The 23,008-nt window shown below is 45.1% G+C and overlaps 1 protein-coding gene and 1 long non-coding RNA gene across 3 annotated transcripts in view; one reads left to right on the top strand and one right to left on the bottom strand.

Annotated features, from left to right (window-relative positions):
* SETBP1 (SET binding protein 1) overlaps positions 1-23,008 on the top strand; it is a 364,424-nt gene that overhangs the window by 216,042 nt on the left and 125,374 nt on the right.
* On the bottom strand, positions 1,216-20,175 carry LOC123787347 (uncharacterized). 2 transcript variants are annotated; one of them, XR_015727707.1, is made up of 5 exons: positions 20,000-20,175; positions 15,586-15,759; positions 12,649-12,783; positions 2,761-2,867; positions 1,216-1,390 (listed from the first exon to the last, which is right to left on the bottom strand). It is a non-coding gene; the product is annotated as an uncharacterized LOC123787347 (long non-coding RNA). The 2 variants fall into 2 exon arrangements; XR_006778151.2 differs by lacking the exon at positions 12,649-12,783.

Here is a 23,008-nt window from a genome sequence, read left to right as displayed (position 1 = left end):
AATGTTCATTCTCTGGTTACCAACTCACTTATAAAACCTAGTTATTCTAACTCATGTCCCTTTCATGGGCTCATGTCCCTTTGGAGCTCCATAGTTCACTATGGTAGCCTTTAGCCACATGTGGCTATTTAAATTTGAATTAATCAAAATTAAATAACATTTCAGTTGACCTTGAACAATAGGGGGCTAGGGGTGCTGAGGCTCCATGTGGTCAGAAATCCACATACAGGGGCGCCTGGGTAGCGCAGTCGTTGGGCGTCTGCCTTCAGCTCAGGGCGTGATCCTGGCGTTCTGGGATTGAGCCCCACATCAGGCTCCTCTGCTGGGAGCCTGCTTCTTCCTCTCCCACTCCCCTGCTGTGTTCCCTCTCTCGCTGGCTGTCTATCTCTGTCAAATAAATAAATAAAAAATCTGCAAAAAAAAAAATGCACATACAATCTTTGACTCCCCCAAAACTTAACTACTAATAGCCTACTGGTGAACAGAAGCCTTACCGATAACATAAACAGACAATTAACACATATTTTGTATGTTATATGTATTATATGCTGTATTCTTGCAATAAAGTAAGCTAGAGAAAAGAAAATGTTAAGAAAATCATAAAGAAGAAAAAATACATTTACAGTACTGCGCAGTATTTATTGAAAGGAAAAAGTATATATAAGTGGACCCATGCAGTTAAAACTTGTGTTGTTCAAGGGTCAACCGTAGTTCAGTTCTTTAGTCACACTAGACACATTTAAAGTACCCAGTAGTTAGATGTGGCTAATGGCTACCACATTGGATAGTGCAGAGGTACCATATTTACATCACTGCAGAAAGTTCTACTGAGCAGCACTGCTCTGGAGCTCTGCCCTTATCCCCCCCCCCCCCCCGCCGCCGCTTTCCCTCTCCCTCTCCCTCTCTCTCATGCAGGAGTCTCATGTAAACTCTCACGTCCTTTCCTTCCATCACCTCTAACCAGCATGTATATTAGGCACTCGTTTGTACATAATAGAGTCTGACTAATTACTAACACTGTTTGCCATGTGAACATTTTATTTATTTTTTTTAAGATTTAATTTATTTATGCGACAGACAGCCAGTGAGAGAGGGAACACAGCAGGGGAGTGGGAGAGGAAGAAGCCTGCTCCCAGCGGAGGAGCCCGATGTGGGACTCGATCTCAGAACGCCGAAGGCAGACGCTTAAGGACTGCGCTACCCAGGCGCCCCGTGTGAACATTTTAATATGAATAAAACCCTTCAGCTAAATTGGGTTGGAGGCAAAGAAAGTGGAGGCAGAGGTAGAGTGGACTAGGGCCGGGTGGAGGTGGGTGGGGAGCCTTCAACGTGGCCTTTGAGCTGCCCCAAATCACACATGGTAAATAGGCATCTTCTAACCAGCATTTTCCTGTGAAAATGTTGAAAAATACAGAAAATTTGAAAGAATATGATGAACATCCATACACTGTTTACCATCAAAATTTACCAAATTTGATGACCCATTTGAAAAACAGATGCCAGGCAGCCTGACCATTTACTGCTACCTACTTCGGCAGGCATCTCCAAATAGCAAGGGAAGTCCTGTACATACCATGTTACCGTTACCCAACACAAGACATGAACACAAATTCCACATCAGTTAAACATTTACTCACACCAGATATTTCCATTGTAACCATTATTTCCATGTGAAAAGTGAGTTTTAGGTGCACGATGAGGATTTTGTTTCCCTCCTACTCTGAGCAGTGCCTTTCTGATATGTATACACCTGCTGTCTCACTCAAGGAGACCAGAGGATTTTATCTTCCTTTGGTTGCACCTAGATGTCAAGGAGAAGGTGTATAAATACATCACTATCTGATATTGCCGACAGTGCGGATCCCCTTCACTTACCAGCCTTCCTGGGAGAGAGCTTGTAAACCAAGCTACAGGGAGCCCAAGGGGGACTTTAGGGAGGTGACTCAGATGATGAAAGAGCGAAACAAAAGAAATGTAAGGAGCAACACTTGCCCTCAAAGACTTTATGAAATAGGCCAGGCTTTGGAAGTGGACAAATGCCATTGCCATTATCATCATAACACCTGTCATTCACTCTCTTTTTCTCTTCAGTCAGCTTCCTACACCATCTTTGTCCCCAGTGCTTAACACAAACTAGCCACGAAATAAATGCTTATTGAAATTAAAATCTTAAAACAACCATCAGAACAAATTCATCTAATGTCACATGGTAGGTGCTCAATGAATACCGTATTACTTAAATTGAATTGATTTATCAATCTCCTTTCTGAAAACTCTTTGACAATTAATACCCGTACTGCTCATTTGATGGTCTGAAGTTGTTATTTAATCCTTGACATTTCATTTATTTTTCCTTATATATAGCTTGCCTCCACATTGAATTATAAGGTCTGTTGGGCCAGGAGCCGTATCTTCTAATTCTTATTATCCTGCGTAAAACCTGCTACAGTGCTGAGTCTACAGCGGGCTATCCGTACATATTTGCTGAATGGATGAATGGATGGATGAATAAATGAAGGAATTAGCAGAATTGAATCTTACAAACAGGAAATATAATTACTTTAGAGACCAGGTTTAGCGTGGATCTGTGCTACAAAATCTATGACACCACCTCTTTTTAAAAGACAAGGGTGAAATGAATGGCCCCTCTGTGGCCTACTTTTTTGTTTATGCATACGATTTCTGGACTTCTGACAACTTGTGTACACAAAACGCAAACACAAAGCTACCTGCCGCTCCGTGCCTGGGGTCAGTGCTCACCTCTTCTGGGCTGGGCGTTTGTAGCCTTTATTCATTTTGCCTTGAACACCCAGCTCTTGCAGGTGTAACACTGTTGGTTTAAATGCCCTCCTTTGAGCATTTTTCTCCTGTTGAAAGATGCCAAGTTGCATTATAAATGAAGCTTATATTACAAAGAAAAAAAAAATCCTCTCAAAATTTAAGGCCATTTGCACAGTCTTAGCAATGCAAAATCCTATAATTATCTGAAATTAGCTAAGCACACAGGCACAGGCTGCAATGGGTCTGACTTGATGACAGTTAATCTGGAAGAAGACCTGGTTATTTATATTAGTTAGGGTAGGCTGGACGGACTTAACAAATATGTGACAGTTCACGGCCAAATGTTTCTGGTCAGTGATTAGTACGTCTCCATGTAGTGATTCAGGGCCCCAAGCTCCTCCCATCTTGTGGCTCTGCCATCTGCCAAGGTCTTATCTCCTTGAATCAAATTAGAAAAACAAGAAAAAGGAACATGGCAGAGGGTATCCATTTCTCCAAATATTTGAGAAATGGCACACATCTCTTCTGCTCATATGCCACTTGCTAGAATTCATTCTGGGGGCCGTCTAACTAAAGGGAGTCTGGAAGATATAATCTAACAGCATGCCCAAGAAAGAGAGGAGTTGTTTTTTATGAAGAGCTAGCAATCTTTGATGCTGTTTTAGGTGACTTCAAAATGAAAAGGGTAAAAGGAAAACGTAAGCCCCATGAACAGAAGTATCAGAGTCTGTGGTAAGAGAGCCAATAGTTTTGGGAAAGTACACAGTTCCAGCAGTGGCCAGGTACCACATTTAAAGGGAATATTGAAAAACCAGTGCTGGAACAAAAGAGGACAAGCCAAGATGGTGGGAGTCCAAGAAGCATATCTAGAGGAAAGGATGAGTGAAATTAGAGATCTTTGTCCTGGGCAGGAGAAGTGGAGGAACACGTTTTTGTTTGCTGAAGCTCTAATAGAAGAGGAGGGTTCCAGAAGCTCCGGTTCCAGAAGCTCTAATGTTCACTCTTACAGAATTTAGGAGGGTAAGAAATATGTATCCCCAGGTCCTGTCACATTGCCTATAACATCTGAGACATTCAGTAAATATGTATGGATGGAAGTAATTAGTTAATTAATTACCAGGACCCAGATTTCCATGCTGGGTCCTGAGGGAGTTCCCTGACAAGTAAAGGCTCTGACACCAAAGGCACGAAGGCTCTAACACGTCTAACACCAGGAGCACTGCAGCCTTGATGCAACAGAGATGCGTCAGTGAGACAGCGTTCACAGCGTTCAGCTTCCACTCGCTGGGGTCCCTGCAGCCCTGATTCAAGGGCGCATCCTCCCCGATCAAGCTTTTCAGAGGTGCTCTGTTGCCCTAGGTTCTAGTACTCAGGAGAAGTCACCCAGAAATGAACTGACCTGGAGATGTGACAGGGGAGTTTCTCAGAATGGGAAGATGCTTTTGGAAAACTCTTCGCAACCCCTTCCCTCCGAGCTGGTGCTACCATGGGCTGCAGTTTAGCGTCTGATCCCTGCAGACGTGGAGCTGTGCTGCCTCAGCGTCGGAGCTCACAGCCCGGGGGTGGAATGAGTGCCTGGCCGCCCTTTCCTCTCCACGTGCCCTTGCGGCCATCCTGCGGTCCGGAGAGGTCAGTCACTGTGTGATGAACCCTCTGAATCCTCCTTCGGAAGCATCCAGGCTTTGTGTCCATGAGGTCACTAGCGCCAAGATTCCCGGAGACGCTGGCGGTCTCTGTCTTTCCAGCTGAGTAGAGACCGCTTGTGAGTCTTGGGACTCATTTAAGAGGAGGCTGAAACACCAGAATTGGAGTCTGGAGAAGGCTGCAGGGAGGTGGCTCGGAGCCACCTTCTCCCTCTCCTGGTGAAGGCCTCAGCAGCAGCTGAAGTGACTAGCATCCACTCTGTTTCCTTAGTGTTCTTCACGTTCCTAGCAACTTTTTCACAGTTAGTTCACCAGGCGAGATTTGAAGGGAGAAAATACTTCCACAGAGATAAAGTTTTAAACAAACTACTCTTCAGATCTCCCTTTCATCAAGAGAGATGGCCAGAGCACAGAAAGAAGTGGCCTCCTTTTCTTTTTTTAGAAGAACGAAGAAATGCAGTATAATAAGAAGTGTCCCGAGTTGTGTTAGGAACCAAAATTCGGCTGGATTAGTTTTATATGTTTACTCATAGCTCTCTCTCTCTTTTCTAGACTTGATTTTAAATGGCTTCAAAGATAGATTAAACTTAACAAGATAGGAAACAGGAAAAGACACAAAAGAAGAATATGAAAATGGGAATATAAATTAAGTGACTAGACTATTCTAATCCTGTTTGGGTTGTCGGGTCAATGATTCTGTGACCCTGGTAATTCTCTTAAGTTCTTATTTTGCTTTTAATAACAGATTTAATGAAGTATAATTACACACCATAACATTCACCCTTTTGAAGTGTACGATTCAGTGATTGTTAGTATATTTGCAGATTGATGCAGTCAACACCGCTATCTAATTCCAGTACATCTTCATAATTTCCACCCCCCGCCAAAAATCCTCTATCCATAAACCATTACTCTTCCTTCTCTACCGTCTCCAGTCCCTAGCAACTACTAACCTACTTTCTGTTTCTACATTGGCCTGTTCTGGACAATTCGCATGAACGGAAGCACACAGTACGTGGCCTTTTGTGTCTGGTTTCTTTCACTTAGCATAATGTTTTCAAGGTTTATTTGTGCTGTAGTATGTATCAGTATTTCATTCTTTTTTATGACTAAAAAATATTCCATGATAAGGATACACCACATTTTATTCATTCATCAGCTGATGGACATTCGGGTTGCTCTCACTTTTGGCTTTCATTAAAAATGCTGCTGTGAGCAGTTACGTGTAAGTTTTATGTGAACCTGTGTTTTCAGTTCTCTTGGATATAGACCTTGGAGTGGAATTGCTAGGTCATAAGGTAACTATGTTTAGCTTTTTGAAAAAGTCCCAGATTGTCTTCTAAGGCAGGTACAGTGCTAGTAACAACATATGAGGATTTCCATATCTCCATGTCCTTACCAACACTTGCTCTTGTTCATCTTCTTTACTCATAGACACCCGAATAGATATGATGTGGCATCTCACTGTGATTTTGATGTGTTTTTTCCTAATTGCTAATGATGTTAAGCATCTTTTTTTTAAAGATTGATCTGTTTATTTGAGAGAGAGAAACAGCATGTGAATAGGGGGAGGGGCAGAGAGAATCCTCAAGCAGACTCCCCGCTGAGCGCAGAGCCCAATGCACGAGGGGCTTGATCCCTGGACCCCAAGATCATGACCTGAGCCGAAGTCGGACACTTAGCTGACTGAGCCACCCAGGTGCCCCATTTTTTAAAAGATCTATTTATTTGAGAGAGAGAGAGTTGAGCATCTTTTCATTTGCTTTTGGCTACATGCGTATTTTGGGGGGAGGAATGCCTATTCAAATTTTCACGCATTTTTAAATTCAGTTACATGTCTTAATATTTTGTAGAAAACATCCTGAAATACAAGTTCCTCATCAGATCTATGAGTTGCAAATATTTTCTCTCATTCTGTGGGTTATCCTTTTATTTTCTTGATGGTCACCTTTGAAGCACAAAAGTTTTTAATTTTGACAAAACCAATTTATTTCCTTTTTTTCTTGTTGCTTGTGTTTTGGTGCTGTACCTAAGACGGCTTTGCCTAACCACAGATCAGGAAAATGTACTCTTATGTTTTCAGGAGTTTTACAGTTTTGCTATTACATGTAGGTCTGTGGTCCATTTTGAGGTAACTTTTGTATATGGTGTGAAACAGGGATTCTACTACTTCTCCTCCTCCTGCATAGGTGGTGTATACAGTTGTCCCAGCACCATTCACTGGAAAGAATTTTCTTCCCTGTTGTATTACCTTAGCACATTAATCTAAAGTCAATAGGCAATACATGTAAGAGTTTATTTCTGGACAATCAATTCTATTCTATTGATCTGTGTGTCTGTCTGTAGGTCAATACCATGCTTCTTGATTTCTGTAGTTTGTAGTAAATTTTGAAATCAGGAAGTGTGAGACTTCCAACTTTGTTATTTTTCAAGATTGCTCTAGCTATTCTCGGTGCCTGACATTCCCACAGGAATTTTAGGATCAGCTAGTCAATTTCTGAAGAAAAAAAAAAAGCGGGGGGGAGAGTCCTGCCCTAGGTCTTTTAGGCCTCCATTTTCTCATCTGTTTAAAAAGATCGATGACCGGTGCGCTGTGGAGTTCTTGTGCAGCCCTGAAGGACATGAACTTGCTTTAAGTGTTAAAAATACTAAACTAGGGGTGCCTGGGTGGCACAGCGGTTGGGCGTCTGCCTTCTGCTCGGGGCGTGATCCCAGCATTATGGGATCGAGCCCCACATCAGGCTCCTCCACTATGAGCCTGCTTCTTCCTCTCCCACTCCCCCTGCTTGTGTTCCCTCTCTCGCTGGCTGTCTCTCTCTGTCAAATAAATAAATAAAATCTTAAAAAAAAAATACTAAACTAGTTAAAAAGAGATACTAAACTAATTTTAATCATCATTTTCAGAAAAGACCTCTGCTTTTGCCCTTCTTTTTTGTGCTTGCATGGTTCAGCCGTGACTGGCATGATCGCTGCCCTGCTTCTAGACTCCCTGGAAGCGATGGCACCCTGCTGGTTTACTCAGGAGCCAGGGTGCTGCCGGCTCCCTCTGTTAGAATCACAAAATTCTGAGGCCGTACAGGGAAATGGCCTCACCTACCTAAAGGTGGGATAGGGTTACTGTCAGGGAAGAGAGAAAGGAGGAGCAATTGGCGCTAAGGAAAAATAAGGAGCAGTGGAGACCTTCTTTGGCTGCTGGCGGCACATAGAGAATTAGACCACAAATGGGTCTGTCTCTTGAGAGGTTGGTATCTGGAGAGCGGGCCCGAGTGGAGAGCAGTTCCCTGCTCCTGCAGACTCCACCCCACTTCAGGGGGGGCAAAACCGGTTACTAGAATAGATCAGAATCCAAGGATCCAGTCCGGGGCTCTGTGCTTGGCTGACTTTCATTCCGATTGCAGACTCCGAATGCAACCCAGAGCAGTGAGACAAGGGAGACCATCTTGGTCAAGGCCCAAGGCTGTGAGGTTTTCTCATGCAGGCTGCCCTTTTGAACTTGGGACAGAGTGGCGTAGCCTTCCTGCTTTGGAGCTGGACTCAGGGCGACGGGAAGCCAAGAGCAATCCAACCACAGCTCTTCCTTCTTTCCTCTTCCTGCTATTTAGAGTAACTAATGTCATCACAGTTACATTAGCTAAGTGTGTGGAAGGTAGGACACTATGTTATGTGCTTTGTATGCAGTATGCTGTGTAATTATAACCACAGCCCTATAAAGTCAACACGGTTATTATTATCCCCATCTTCCAGATGACAAAACTAAGGCATGGTCAAAATTACGGAGATTTAAAGGAGACATGTCCAGGATTGATCTGAAAGACACTACGTCAGAGTTTGCCAGGCATTTCTTTCTCTTGTCTCTTTTGGTTCAAATGAAATTTTATCACTTTATCTATATCTGGTGATCACAGAATCAGCTTTCAGCTCTCAGAAATTAAAAGACGCTCAAGGTTCTAAATCCCATGGCTCCAAGGAAATATGTTCCAAGTCCCCTCCAGCCGCACTATGCTCTCCCTTCTCTGAATTCCTGTTGTATTTATAAAGAGCTGGCACTGATTTCATAACCACTGGACAAGGTGGTCTGGAGGCAGTGGTGCGCCTGCCTTCTGGGTTGCCGGCATCGGGGACAGTGCCCGGACAGGGCCTCGTCCTCTCCAAGAACGTTTCCGATGGTGAGCAGGTGGCTCTCCGTCAGGATGCGCTGACTTCATTCTGTGGCCTTCCTGGTGTAACCCGCCGTCAACACCACCGCTGTCTGGTGTAACAAGACACCCTTCGGTGTCACCCTAACCGTGAAGGACTGATTCAAGAGACAGTGATGGAGTGAGGAGAGCAAGGGAGGGCCAGGGAAGGGGAGCTGCTCTTGGGGCCCTTTTTCTCCCTTTGCTGTTTCATTCGGACCAAACCCGCTTTTCCCAGACCTTTGTGTCTTTGATGGAGTCAAGAAGATGAAAGGAGCTTGTTCCAGGACGACGCAGAGCATATACCTATTGACTGACTTCCCCCTAAGTAAACTGAGCTGGATTAACGTTCTGCCCCATGTTTGTTAAAGCGCCACGCCCATATATCCGCGAGCAGGTAGGTGTCCTGCCAAGGTCAGTGTCGGAGGTACCTGTGACAATGAAGCCTTCCTGTCCTTCTTGGCAACCCTTCTCCTCCCAGGGGAAATGCAATCTCTTGCCCCGGCTGCCTGCAAACCGGCAGGGTTTTTGTTTGTTTGTTTTGTTCTCTAAGTACACACAAGAGCTTCTGGTTTGATTTGATGTTGTCGGCAGCCAGAAGGGGTTATTTCTCCTTTTAGATCCCATCTAGTGCCTCTTCACAGGGAATTCTAGGCTCTGACTGTGCCACAGCCAGTCCTGTGCGTTTTCAGTTTACAGGCCTCGGGGTTGCCCCCCCCCTCCCCACCCGCTCTGCATGGTTGGCATTTGCGAGGCTTTGAAGTGATGGGGAGGGTGATGCCAGGAGTACCGTGGGTATTGATATGGCCCTTGGGTCTCCCCCACATCCCTGCGTGTGTACCCGCATTACTGCTTTGTAACACCAGCTATCTGAAAGTGTGATTGCTTTTGAAAAGAGAGGAAAAGTGAGAGAGCGTTTCCGTAAAATCAAAACACCATTGGGCCTGGCCCTGAATTTGAGGTGAGGGTGAGGGAAACTGTATCTGTGCCAAGAGGCATTTTGGTTCACCATGATCGCCCCCGTTCTCTGTAGCTCACTGTGGCTACAGTCACCGAAATACCACAAACACCCCAAGTGGGACCTGTCTTGGAGTGGAGAGCAGGCAGAGAATTGGGAGCTGAAGGGCCCTGAGAGAGCCATTGCGCTGCCCTCTTGCCCTACAAATGATGTTCTCCAGTGAGGAAATTAAGTGACTTTCGAAGACTCTCCATAGAATCCGGGTTAGAACCCGGAAGCTGCGTCTGCTGCCTGCCAGCCAACTGTTTTCAGAGCACCCTCGAGTTTTGTTTTGATTCTTAACAAATCAGGAGCCCTTCATTCAGGCTGACAATGGCTCCTTCCTGAAAGCTAGCTTCCCCCTCAGCCCCCTTCTCTTACTATGAGTGGGCTCCAAAACAAAGAGCTTTATCTCCCCAGTGCTAAGGCAAAGCAATTGCGTTGTTGAAAACAGGGTCTCATCAAAGGGGTGGAAATGATGCCACCCACCTGGGCCTCCCACGGTTAGGCAGTAATGCTCTCCCGCCAGGCTCTCCCTCACCTGTCTGAATTCTCCCAGCACACCCAGCCCTTACTAGGAGCCTCTGAGCTCTCCCGTGGAATTCCTCATCATAAAGGGCCTGATGTACACTGTTCAGCTTCCCATGTCTTTTCTCTAGTAGACGTTGTACCAATATTCACCATTGCCTAATTACATGCCAGGGACTGGGACAGACACTATGGGGCAGGCACAGATTTATAGGCAAGTCTCAAGGCTCGTGTCTTGAGCTTCTTGGAGCTCCTGCCCTCAAGGCTCTCTCATGGTTAGATTCAAGTGTAAACTCCCTAATTCAAACCATTGGCACTGTGGGTGTCCTGAGAAAGGAGAGAAGTGGATGGAGTCTGTAGTATCAGCTTCAGGGAAGACCATGGGTGGAGGTAGGGCGGGAGTGAAGGGTGGTGTGTGTGGCCGGAACACACAGTGAAGGAAGGGCCTGGAGAACAGAGAGGAATGCTCTTGGAAAGGGCTAGAGCAGGAAGGAAAGTGGTTTTCCTGCACTCCAGCAAGGGAAGGGCTGGACCATGAGCTCACTCTGGCTGCCCCTACCCATTCAAATTAGAGCCTTGCCGTGCCACTGAAGCAGTAAGGAGAATGTGTGTCTCCGCCATGGTCAACCCAGAACTGAATGTTGTTTCCAGTGTGCTGTCACAGACATCTTTGAGTGGCCCACGGTGACCACAGCTGGCCGCGTGAAGGTCAGGGTGACACAATACTATGGCCGGACCCATTCTATTTTTAGTTACTAAGGAGGATTGGTTGCATTGGTTTGTTTTCTGTTTCCATCCTCCCTCTACTCCTTTCTCAGCCTTTTGCAATAGGGAACTTGCATGCCATTCTGGTGAACTTAACCAGACAATAGAGGGCTCAGGACGAGTTCCCAGACATGGCCTTATGGTGTCTGTAGCTTTTGTCCTTAGATGGGGGACAGACTCTAGGCTGGCAGCAGAGTGTCTGGAGCTGCAGAAGCTATCCTCATCGCCCCTAGCCCAGCCGAAGACATGCCTTTGTTTCATGTTCTTTGTGTGTGGTTTCCTTTGGCTACTTGTAAAGGCTTTGCACAGATGTCAGTTCAAAGAAAATTGCAGTATCATGAGTGTCATTCAGAACTTGACCATCACTATTAGCTGTTGATTATACGGACAGAACTTAATATGGAGCAAGGCCCTGCCCTCTAGGAAATATTCTGTTCTTAGCAACACAGCGTACACTTGAGTGACTGGGGAGATCATGCATTATATTTTGTTTTGCCATTTCAACACTCAGGTTTGAAGTTTGATTTCTAGTTTGATTTAGTTTGTTTTTCCTGGACAGGATCAAGGTCACAGTTTCTCTATATGGCAGGGAAAGGTTGGCAGTAAATGAATGGATTTGGCACTGTCTTTGCTCTTTGAGTGGACTATCACCTTCTAGATTCAAATAGAAGGAGAGAGATGTTTTCCTAAGAATCTGTGCAATCAAATGATGATAGGAGCGATAGGGACAGATAAGAATGGGATGCCATCAGATGTTACTGTTTAGACCAGGTTTGGGACTGGGTTAAGGTCTTTTTTATTTGTTTTGTTTTGTTTTTAGAACATTAAATCTGGAAGGAGCCTAAAATGTCATCATGACTAATCCCTTCATGTTACACACAAAGTAATTTAGCGACAGAAACAGGACTTGAAACTGGGCTTCAGTTCCCAACCTAGTGATCTCGACAATAAGCTTTCTCCGAGCACTGCTATGCCAAGACTACCGAGGATCACATTCTGACAATCGATGCCTTAGCACCTGGCTCATGGAATGTGCTCTGATCTTTGAAATCAAGGCCTATTTTAATTCCTTCATGCACCATAGACAGCGAAGGAGTCCATTAAAAAAATATTAAAGTTTACTAAGTAAATGGCTCAGATTGTGACTGATATCATTACAGCATTGTAAATGTGTACATTAAATTGATTTGAATATAATTGTGGAAATAATATGTTGAAGAAATATTGTCTACTGTATCCCTAAGTTGGCAGCCAGAGATTCCTGATATAATGGGGCATCCTCAAAGGAGCATGTAGGAAACATTTGCCCACTGTTTCTTCCCTCGCTCCATTATGCACCAGATGACTGCTGTCCAAGCAGTTCTCTCGATTTCAGAAATATACTCAAGGACTAGTCCCCAAAGGATGTGTGGGGTTTCATTTGGTGACTCAGAGAAGCATTATAAAACCACTTTTTTTTTTTCCAGTTAAAAGGACAGTATCAAGTGGAGGGTACAAGACATTCAACTAACCAGTGAGTCATTTAATAAGTATACACAGGTATTTAATAATGTGCCCGGCCCTATGCTAAACACTGGGAATTTAAGAGTGAGCGTGACCCTAGACCTCAAGGGGTCAGAGCATTGTTTGGAAGAAAAGAAGATATAAACCCATAAATATAATAGTAGATTATTAAGGGTTTGTGTTAGGGTTCTCCAAAGAAACAGAACCAATGAGATATGCATCAATATACAGAAGGAGATGTATTCTGTGGAGTTACCTCAATGATTGTGGAGGCTGGTAGAAAGCTGGTGGCGGGGGGTTCCAATCCAAACCCAAGGCCCAAGAACCGGGGGAGCCAATGGTGTATGTTTGAGTCCAAGTCCAAAGGTATAAGAACAAGGAGTTCCAGTGTCTGAAGGCAGGAGAAGATGGATATTCTAGGTTGAGCAGAGAGCAAATCCACTCTTCCCCTGCCTTTGTGTTACAGTGGGGCCCTCAACAGACAGGATGAGGCCTATTTATGTTGGTGAGGGCAAGTCTTAGTCTACAGATTCAAATGCTAGTCTCTCATCTAGAAATCTCCTCACATTCACACCCAGAAATAATGGTTCACCAGCTCCCTGGGCATTCCTTAGCCCAGTCATGTTGACCCATAAAATTCACCATCAGAGGGCTCACATGTTCAGTATTGACTAATTGTATCAGTCAGATGCTAGCTATTTGAGGTAAGACGTGGTTAAACAAGAATCAAGCGCAAGCGTCAGGCAGATACCAGAGCTGGGTTTTACTGAAGTGTAATGTAGTTAGATTAGGGGAAAGGGAGGCTGGGAAGGAGTCCTACTCATGCACCTACTCCACTTACTGAGCGCCCTGGGCAAGGCACTTACTGCCTCTCGTTTCCTCTGTCCTTCTGAGAAGCCCACAAGGTAGCTGTTGTGATCCTCATTTTACAGATAAGAAAATGGGTCAGGGAGACTAGACACTCATCCCCTATCACCCCACTAGGGCCTAGGAGTTAGGATCCCAACCTACTAGACAACTCCGAGAAGTTTCCCCTCAGCCACACTCTTTCCCTTTCCAGTCATCCCATCAGTGCTGTTCTCAGTCCAAACAAACACCTGTCCTTTTTCTGATTTCCCATTTCCAGACTGACTGAAGTTTGTGTGACCAGGAATCCCGGTTCCACAACGAAACATTCCTCAGAGTTTTCTCATAGAGAAAAATCCACTGCCTGCTGCCCCCAGATGTTTCTTTCCTTCCTTCCATCTCTCTCTCTCCCTCTCTCTCTCTTCCCCCCCATTTCTCTCTCTCTTTTTTTTCATTCCACAAATATTTATTAAGTTCTCAAACCCTCAAATTTCCTAACATAATTTGTGTCAATATGGTTCCAGTCCAGGTCACAGGGGAATCTGATACTGAGACGCCACCTCATGTCTGCAGATGCAGTATGAATTGGTGTTACCCTATTTGGGGAATGTGGGATAAAGTGTCCAAGAAACAGCCCAGACGTAGAGAGCATATTTTCATAGCAAGCAGTATAATGAGGTTGAATGAGTCCTAAACTATGTCAGGAAATCTATATTTAACTCTCAACATTGCTATGACTTCTCTCCATCTCAGAGAAGTTGTTTGAGCCCTTTATGCTGTACTTTTCGTCAAGTATAAAATGGGACTGAGAATTCCTTCCTTTTTGAACTTTACAGGGTTGTTAGGAGGCATGAGAAATTATGGGTGAAAACTGTCCCAGAAAGTGTAGACCATCCTGGGTCCAGTGACACTTACTTGCTGAATGAGCTGCTTTCCTCGTTCCCAGACCTCATCAACATGTGGCTACCGGCCAACTTGCCAACTCATTGACTACACCATGCTCTATTAATTGACTCTAGGGAACCCCATCAAAGGAAGAAACTAATAGGTGTAATGGCTTGGAGGTAGCCCCATTCTCCAGAGAACCTCCTGAATGTCCCTCTGAGTGGACGTCAGGGGAAGGACACCCTCCTCAGGATGCTGTGTGGGGTAGAAAGAGCTTGGGCCAAAGTGCCTGTAAGCCAGTTGAGCTGGCAGGGTGGCTTTGCACCTGCCCTTTCTCTCTAGGCCTCAGTTTCCTTATTTGTAAAATGAAGGATGATTAACTGATTCAGTGGTTTTGAAGGGTGCTCTCCAAGGGGCCTGTAGGGTCCACTTCAGGGCCATTGCCTGGGGAGAGATGATTTAGTGCAGGATAATTGGGAGCATTTCCAGCCCTCTGATCCCTCTGATAAGGCTCAGGCCTTATCTTTATTTGTTTATGTTCCAGCTGAGATTTCATATAAACTAAAGATTACAAAACTGAAAAAAAAAAAAAAAGTTTTTTTTGTTTTTTTTTTAAAGCATGGGGTAAGGTGATATTTAAAATGCCTAACTCTCTGGTTCTATAATCCCAGTTAATGAGTGAGTTATCTTCTGTCCCCTTCCCCCAACCATGAGTAAGTGCAAAGGGTTCAACGCTTTGACTTCTCCCCAGCCACTCCCAGCAGGAGGGCTGGGGCTCTGACTCCTAGCTTCAGGGATTTCAGAGTCCCCCAGCACACTCCGCACCCTCTCCTGCTTATTCCCCGGGCTGCCGGGGTCCACCTCCTACACGGAGGCTGGGGGGTGCCCTGCTGTCCTTGCTCTCTCTGCACTCACAGCCAGTGTGCAGCAGGACTCTGGGGTGCCACGCTCCCAAGGGTTGACTGCAGTGTCGGGGTGACTTTTGGGACTCTTGGGAGCCAGGTGTGGAGAAGGAAGGAGGAGAGGAAGGCCGTCCTGAACACGCCTGCCCTTGCTGCTGTGGGTTCGCATCTCGCCCAGAGAGCCTCATGGAGCGCGCGTGTCCTTACATGGACTTGTTCGCCATGGCCTGCCTGGAGCACGCTGCCCTCGGCTTGTATTTTTGGCGAGCTTCGTGAAGTAGAGGAGACGTTTGAAAGCCAAACGTCCTTCCCGGTGCTGCCGAGCCGTCCATACTTTCCTCTCCATAAACAATTGTCAGAATTTGATTAAATGAACCCCCACACACCATCTATTTCGAAATAGTAATCCACGGGACAGCCCGTACCTCTGCATAATGTGTGTTTGCACTGGGATCTGGTCCTGGTGCTCTGGTGGTGCTTCTCAGGGGCACGCACTTGTGGGCAGGGTTCACCAGGGTGGAGGGAGGGCCTCCGCCTGAGGAAGAGGGGCTCGGGCTTACCTGGAGTGCTCTGGAGCTCAGCTTCCCTCCTGGGCCAGGGCTTCTCCACGGAAGGCCTCCTCAGCCTTGGCCTGACGTAGATCCTGCTGTGAGAGGCTCCCAGTGCAAAGAGCACTGGACTGGGAGTCAGGAGAAATGGAATTGATCCTGCCTGACCGCTAACAAGCCACCGGGCTGCCAAGAAAGGGAAGAGATTGCTGCGAGCGCCACGGGCGCTTTGTTATTGGCGTTGTTGAAGCACGGATGACTGGCCGCTGCTCGGAGATGCCGAGGGAAGGAACCCAGGTTGGACCAAGTAGCCTCAAATGTTCTTTGCAACTGAACATCGCCCATTCTGGCCATTTTGCTCAACTTCACGTAATCCGCGGAATTGTTAGAATGAACAAAATGGCGTATCCAGAAATAGCTGACCACAAGAACATTGCAGGGGGGTGTGAGAGTTTGTATTCCAGCTATCAGCTTTAAACCCGAGTTGATGTCTGAGCTGCACCCCACAGATGGCCTCATTGCCATCTTAGTGGAAACTTCACTCTTCCTGGATCAATTAACTGAGATTATGACAGCTATCAGCGGCCTCTTCCCCTAGGGCCTGCTACCTGCCAGCCCCACTTTGGATTTTGTCAGAGATAAAGACGCAGCAGAGGCACCATAGCTGGTCCCAGCACCGCTATTGTGTCCATGTGTCGAATGACACCTGTCCCTGCAGTAGACCATGAGCTCCACATGGGCAGAGCCACGCCCACTTCCTTTCCCACTGTGTACCCATCATCTAGCCCACAGAATCTCACATGGAGGGGCGCCCGGGTGGCTCCGTCGGTTAAGGTCCAACTCTGGATTTCAGCTCAGGTCATGATTTCAGGGTTGTGGGATCGAGCCCTGCCTGTATCTGGCTTTGCACTCAGCATGGAGTTTGCTTGCTCGTCTCCCTCTGCTTCTCCCCCTGTACTCGCTCTCTCTTCCAAATAAATAAATAAATAAATAAATAAATAAATAAATAAATAAAATCTTTTTAAAAATCTTACATGGAGTTAGTGCTTGGTAAATATTTATTGAATAAAAATAAAATACACTAGGAGAATTGAGAACTAGGGATCTGACTCTACATGTACTACTTGTTAGGACAAGTGTCCATTTTAGTTAGGTCTCTGCTTGCGTGTCACTTCCTCAGAAAGGGGATCCCAGACCAGCCTGTGTCAGTCAAAGCCTCCCATTTTTAAACTTTGTCTTCATAGTTTTATTTTTGTTTTAATAATTAATTATTATTGTTTTAATTTTGTTTTATTTTTATCTTAATTAATGTCCACCGATTAATTAATATATATATGCATACACACACACACACACTACATGTGCTTGTATGGAAATACACATGCGTGTGTATATATCAGACATACGTATGTGTATGTGTGTGTAAGTATAACACATATATAGATGTGTATACAGTTTTCTGTTTGTTTTTCTATCTCCCTTCTCCCCACTCGAGTATAAGCTTCATTCCTACATCTAGAATGGGACCTGGCAACTAGTAGTTGCTCAAAAAGTGTCTCTTGAATGAATGAATGAATGAATGAATGTTTATGAGACAAGATGGACTTGGGTTGAGTCTTTAAAAACTGATTATCCTGGGGCGCCTGGGTGGCACAGCGGTTAAGCGTCTGCCTTCGGCTCAAGGCGTGATCCCAGCGTTATGGGATCGAGCCCCACATCAGGCTCCTCCGCTAGGAGCCTGCTTTTTCCTCTCCCACTCCCCTGCTTGTGTTCCCTCTCTCGCTGGCTGTCTCTATCTCTGTCAAATAAATAAATAAAATCTTTTAATAAATAAATAAATAAATAAATAAATAAATAAATAAATAAATAAATAAATAAAAACTGATTATCCTTTGACTAAGCCCCCAGGAGAGGGAGAATCCTGTAGATGAAGGGCGGCAAGATCAAAAGCAGGTTAGTGAAAAGAAGCATAGCAAGAGCCCAGTGGTTTAAAAATAATACCCATGTTGATTTATTATCATATGGGTGGCTGACAGTTGTCAGCGGTTGTCCAGTGTGGTTTGCAGCTTCTGCCAGGAGCAGCCATGAAGGACCCTGCCACGTGGGTTCAAGCCTTCAAGGACAACAGCCACTTGCTGGGAGTCTGAAAATCTCCTCCACTCAGGCTTCCCTGGAACGTAGGTCTTGAGAATATAGTAATAGATTAGCTAGGAATCGTTCCCAGCATTGAGACAGTCACCTTCACTTTTTGCAAATGATTTGCTTGCTTACCCATTGTTCAGCTTTCCCCTTCGTCCTCGTGTGCACTCAAATGTACCTACTAGAACATTACTAGTAACAGGGATATGGTCTCGGGGAAACTGAGCCGAACTGACGAGTCTGAGGTGTACGTTTCAGTCCTTGCTCTATCATTAACTAGCTGGGTGACCTTTCTAGTTTTTGGTTTCCTTACTCATAAAGGGAGGTGATAGGGCTACATCAATTTTAAGACACTTTAATTCTCAAAGTGAACCTCAAATTCTACAGTAAAACCTGGACTTAGTAACGAAGGCAATTTCCAAACTCTACGGTCAGGCCCGTTGTGAAGAATCTACCTAAAATGTAATAAATGATGAGTAAATTCCCAAGCTAGTAGCAAAACTTGCACACATACTTGAAGGGGGAAGCAGTTGACTCTCCCCAGCATCACTGGTAGTGGGTGTCAAGGGCTAAATTCTTTTGAGGCTTGGGAGGCTAACCTAGAGCCTTGTGCCGGGGGCTGGACATGCCTGATGGACCTGGGGGAGGGGGTTGGGGGAGTGTTCCAGAGGCAGCAGGTCTTGGAGCAGCTGTGTTAGGGTGGCCAAAGGAAAAGCAGAAGGCCCGCGTGGAGCACTTCCAAACTAAGGTCTGTGCACTGGGGGAAGCCCGCGATCAAAAGAACAAAAATGCTTTGCTTTCAAACAGTGCTTTACAATTTCTGAAATGCCACTTCAATTTTTTTTTTTTTTTTTATCATCATAGTCAGTGCAGGTACTAAATGTTGTAAGGGATCCCCTCAAAAGATTTACAGTCCAGGAGGGAGAATGGTAACAAGTAACTACACCATAAGGCTGGCTGCGCTAAGTCCTGTAGGATATGCAGAACGAATATCGTGGGAGCCCAGCAGACAGAGGGATAAATGGCATTGTGAGGCCTTAGGAAGGAGGTGGCATTAGAGTTGACTTTCGCCAGATGGAAACCAGGCATGCAAGGGAAACAGAGAACGGCTTTTCAGGGTGGAGAGAACTATGTGGCCAGCATCACACATAGAGGGTCCTTTGTGATGGGGTCTGCTGCGGCGCGTGTGTTTCAGGATGTCAGTTAGCCTGGCAGAGGAATTTGAACTCTATTCATGAGTCAAAGAGTAACCAGAAAAGACTTATAATCATAAGTGGTTACTTTGCTATGTAAAGATAAAATAAAGAAGCTTAAAGTAATCTCCGTGTTTTCCAAGTGCTTATAGTTTAGTATCGAAAAGAGCACATACATATGAAGAGATGAAGAGAACATAAGCTGTCTCTCCCAGGATCTCAGGGGTTCCTCACTATAACCCTGTGTAAGGCATTGTCATGCCATTTTATACATTTGGGCAAATAGAGAAATAGAGACTCTCATAAGTGATTGCCCAGAATCCCTCACATATTAATTATAGAGCCAGAACAAGGGCTTGAACCAGAAGAAGCACAAAACTGATGGTCTTTCTTGTAAAGTATGTACTAGCCATGTCCACGAACCCCCACCAAGATCCTAGGAAGAGAGAGATTTTCTGTTGTATCAAGTGTTACCATGTGAACTATAGCCACTGTTGGAATGTAAGGTGCTGAAGGTAGGTTGCAAATTACCTTTATAAAGAGCTTCAGTAATTCTCTCTTCCTCCCCTCCCCCAGCTCCCTGGGGCTAGAATCTTAGCTGTGTGTGGCCCAGTTAAAAATCTCTTTTCCCTAGTTCTTTGAAACAGCTACAGTAAGGACAAAGGCTCTGTTTTATTTTTATTATTTATTTATTTATTTATTTGAGAGAGAGAGCACAAGCTGGGGGAGGAGCAGAGGGAGAGGGAGAAGCAGACTCCCTGCTGAGCAGGGAGCCCTAGGCTGGGCTGGTTCCCAGAACCCTGAGATCATGACCTGAGCTGAAGGCAGGTACTTCACCGACTGAGCCACCCAGGCACCCTCAAAGGCCATGTTTTAATGACAGTTTTTCTTGCCTAGCTGAAGTGAGCCCCCCACGAGCAGACACATGGCATTGCTTTGCTTTCAACCCCTGGGTAAAGTGTCTCTCTTCTCTTAAGCTGAAGGGGCACAGAATCCATATGGCAGGAAATCTAATTACATGGCACACGTTCTAGCTTAAGGTACTGCCAGTTATAAAATGTTGGAGAAGCAGAAGCATTAGGGTAGGTACTTACCAGAAATGATAGTGTTCTCCAAGTGATGAGAAGAGTGTTGGGATCCCTCTGGAGGGTAATTGATCCGGGCTCAGAGGTTTCACAGGTTGATCATCAAACCATGGACTATCACAGCCTTGAGAAGAGCCACTTTTCTAATTGCCATAAGCCAGCTGCCATGTTGGTTAGTGTGTAGCATGGAGCTGAGGTCACAATGCTTCAGATTTCTAGAATGGCAGTGCAGGGAAGAACTTTAGAGATCATCTCATCTGATCAAATGGTTTTATGTAAGAGGAAACGTACAGGAAACTGAAGTGAGTCACTGAAGATCAAAGATTATGACACCCTGGGCACCAAGAGGACATGTAACTTCCCCTGAATGTGTAGATTTCAGCTCAGTACTTTGTGTCGTATTAACTCCTTTTCTCCTGCACAATATGGCTGAGCACTCAATAGGCAAGGACAGTATTCCTATTTAACTGGCAAACCAACTGAGCTCAGAGATTTGTGTGCCCATTTCACCAAGGAGTTAGCCTTGCGTTCTGCACCAACAGGCAAGTGTCCTGGTGCGATCGAGTCTTTACATGGCATTGACTCACAATCATTAGGCCATTTAATTGGGACACATTTGTCCTGAGCCAGCCATGCTCTTTAAATTAATTATGAATTTGTGAGCTCGCTGACAAGTCAGAGTTACTGCATTTGGAGGCAGAATTGAGTAAAGTTTACTGGTTGACACACTATTGAGCCTGGAACCCTCAGCATTGAACAGTAAGTAAATAGTTACCTTCACACACTTTGCTCTCTTCCATCTATGGGCATGATCGAATCCTTAGCCTCCCCTTACAATTAGCCAGAGCTTCAAAAATTTGTCATTATTGAAGATGAGATACCAAGTAAGTTAGAACCCACGATGCCTCTCTACCATGCCATAATGCCTCCTGCAAGAGCTAATGCAATCTAGAAAATAGAAGGAAGTATCTTTGATACCTTTAAGGAAGTAAGCCAGTAACTCTCAAATAATGGTTTGAGGGTTAGGAAACTAAGGTACTGGGTTATGTTTATAGAAGTTCTGTACCTGCCAAAGAGACCCACTCTCTAGACCTTTTTCTTTTTTTCCCATCTCCTGCCAAATTTCTGCTTTTCAGGAAATCCCTGTAAGCCTGCTTTTTATTTGGTTGCAGATAGACACAAATAGCAAAACTTCAGGATGACCCAGTCATGTATGTTGGACCCTTGAGACTGTGGCCTCCTTTCTACTGTGCTAAGAGGGCAACTGCCATCTAGTTAATAAATGATGCCAGGTTGGAGGTTAGGCACCTCTGAGCCCCCAGTTCTCCAGGCTCTTGTCATTCTGTCCTTCCCACTGATAAACAGGCTTTGGGATCAGGGAGTCAAATGTCATCCACAGCCGGGATTTTTTTGTAGAGTCAGCTCAGACAAACCCTGTAAGAAGTGGCTAGAGAGAGAAAATCACCTCAGCTTGTTTTAATGTCTTTCAGGAACGAGGTTTCTCGGGGTGCCTGGGTGGCTCAGTTGGTTGGGCATCTGCCTTCAGCTCAGGTCATGATCCTGGGGTCCTGGGATCGAGCCCCACGTCGGGCTCACTGCTTGGCGGGGAGCCTGCTTCTCCCTCTTGCTTTTCCCCTCCTCCTGCTTGTGCTCACCTGTGTGCGCTCTCTCTCTCTCTCTCTGTGTCAAATAAATTAATTAATTAAATATTTGAAAGAAAAAAAGAGAATGAGGTTTCTCCTATTTCTTTAATCCTAAATTAAAAATAATTGTGGTTTAGCATTTATAATGGTGGAGCCGACATAAACCTCGAACATCTTCTATCACACTGGCCATTTTGTTTTATGGAGGGGGAAGCTGAGGCCCAGAGGGGCAGTGCGTGCACTAGAAATCAGGGTTCCTGATACTCCTCCTAATGCTTTCTGCCCACTATGTCTCGAACTGCCCTTGCCTTCCGGCAGCCAACTTTGCCAGTTTAGCGGGGCATGGGTTCACTCTGAAGAAACCTGCACCACCGCGTCCCAGGGATGTCTCAGGGCCAACTCCTTTGCTCCTTGGGGGAGAAACAGAGTCCCAAAATACATTGGTCATGCCTTTTGAGGAGAACTGGTTCATCTAGGTACCTCTTTAGTAAGTCACCTCAAGTATGGCATCAGATTTCTCCCAGATGGCTCAGAAGAGCACAGTCATTTCTTGAGAACCATGAGAGAAGGGAGCGACAGAACTTCAGAGATAGGGGGGCACAGCTTAGCTCTTTTTCCTTCTTGGGACTGTGCGAGGTTTTCTTTTTTCTTTTCTTTTCTTTTCTTTTCTTTTCTTTTCTTTTCTTTTCTTTTCTTTTCTTTCTTTCTTTCTTTCTTTCTTTCTTTCTTTCTTTCTTTCTTTCTTTTTCTTTTTCTTTTTCTTTTTCTTTTTTTTTATTTCACCACAATGACCTAAACTTTCCAGGGCCTGTTTAATGGCTGAGAAAGTTGCTACAATCTTGCCTGGATTTTTTATTTTCAAAACCACAGTACCCAAGCTGTCTGGTACATACCCATGAGGCAGTAACCATAAAACAGAGGGACAATTAAATCTTAGTTCCATCTCCAGAATGTATACTTTTTCCCCCTGTAAATTCACACATAATAAAATATTTAAAAATGCTTTTCATTTCCCGATACATACAGAGCTGCGAGGGAGGGAGAGTAGGGGTGAGGGGAGGAGGGCAAACTGTAGCCTGCTCCAGAACTGGGACCCACTCAACCCGCAGACTCACAGCAAAGAAACGAGGCTGGGTAGTCAGGCTCCTTTTATGATGGGAGAAAGGACAGTTTTTATAGCACACTAAATAAAACCTGCTTTGGAGCTGGAAGTTTATTGCCAGAGTGGGGAGGGCTATTGTTTTGTTTTCAGTTTCCCTCCCACCTTCTCCCCTCCCTCCCTCCCTTTCAGCTAAGACAGGGAAAGATGGGTGGTAAGGTTTTAGGAGTCTTCAGTAAGTGCATAGGAAGAATATGATTTTTGAAGATAAACTAA

Source organism: Ursus americanus, chromosome 19 (genome assembly GCF_024610735.1).
Source record: "Ursus americanus isolate L20-20 chromosome 19, mUrsAme1.1.p, whole genome shotgun sequence".
NCBI classification, from domain to species: Eukaryota; Metazoa; Chordata; class Mammalia; order Carnivora; family Ursidae; genus Ursus; species Ursus americanus.
This window is presented reverse-complemented; position numbering and strand designations above follow the sequence as displayed.